Here is a 1,620-nt window from a genome sequence, read left to right as displayed (position 1 = left end):
TAAAGAGACCATCAATATGTTAGCAGACAACTTTGAGAAACTAAACTAGAAATCAGCTATGAAAATAAAGTAAAGGCAACAACTTTGAATCTGTCAACTGAAAATGCCATCAGATATAAAGCAAATACATAAAGACAAAAACAATCCCGGGTAAAAAACCTGCAGAAAAACAAATCTGATCAGTCAAAATGAATGCTGCAAATGAAATGACAATGAAAGTAAATCAAGTTGTACATGTTTCAAAGAAAAGGAAATGCTGAATGGAAAATAAGGAAATAGCAAGAATATGAACATAAAATACTATACAAGGGCAGTCATGAACAGGGGCCCTCCATTCATACAACCCAAAGAAGACTCAAGGATTTGAAAACGTCAGAACAACACTGCCTTCTATTACTCCATATGCAGAAAATTACAGCCAAGAGTGCTAGAACAGCACTATCAAAACAGAGTCTTGAAATGCACTAAAATTATAACGAGTTCATAAAACACAACAACTAAAAAAGTAACATTAAGCGTACACAGACGCAATTTTTTATAGGCATCTAAACGATTGCCTAATGTGTAAAGCTAGAAACTGAAAATTAACTAATCTGTCATGCGTAATAAAGGTTCAGCAACACGTCATAAGTCTCGTGGATGAGCTGGAGGTTCTGGTCGTTATGGGAATTGAATCCAGAGTTGGATTATGTTTCCCACAACCTGCGTAACACAGACAAATCACCAGTTGCATTGACGTGACCCAACAGCTTACGCAACACCGTTAAGCTGCCTTTGTTGACCGTGGCTTGACCCTCGTTGACCAGAGGTGTAGATGATGTGGCTGATCGAACCAATAGCACAGGAACCTTGAGCACCTTTATTCTCACGTGCCCATGTGGCTCGTTTTGCAAAATGACACGTGGAACCTTGAGATTAACAAAAAGGCTGCGGAATCACCAGATGGCTGCGGAATCGCTGAATGGCTGCGGAATTGCCAGACAGCTGCGGAATCTCTGTAAATATGTCAAAATCTAAACAAAATAGTCACACATTAGCAAAGTTCACTTAATCATGCTTAAAGACATCAAATGTAATGATCTGGGTAGGAAAATAAGGCAAAAGAGAGAGATGAGTGAGGGAAAACTGTAGGTAATGATGGATAATCAAGTGCAAGTTAGAGGCTCTACAACAATATGACAAGATTGTTAACCATGGATATTCATCCTCACTTTACCATGGATATTAACTTGTAAATCTGCTTTGTTACAATACCATGAGCCAATACCATGGCTTATGAATACCACATGTCAAAAAACCATAACTTATTTCATAGTAAAAATATTTTATCTTAATTTAATTTTATAACATTTTTTAATTGAATCTAAAAGGGAAAATGTTACAATTTGAGATATATCTAAACCCTCTATCCTCACTACTAAAAATATTCCCATAAAAATTAAATTAAGGTTTTAATAAAATCAAGCTAAGATGGATCTATGCCGGTTCTTTATATATATATATATATATATATATATATATATATATCTCATATGCTGAGATCATAATTAAGGGAAACTTGAATATTGTGGCCTCAACTATTGTATAGTTGTGCACGGTTCTTTTGTATTTTGGTTCAAA

Source organism: Pinus tabuliformis, chromosome 2_2, assembly GCF_031772625.1.
Source record: "Pinus tabuliformis cultivar Carrire ecotype Pingquan chromosome 2_2, CPIR1, whole genome shotgun sequence".
Lineage (NCBI taxonomy): Eukaryota > Viridiplantae > Streptophyta > Pinopsida > Pinales > Pinaceae > Pinus > Pinus tabuliformis.
The sequence above is the reverse complement of the archived record's forward strand: the minus strand, read 5'-3'. Positions refer to the sequence as shown.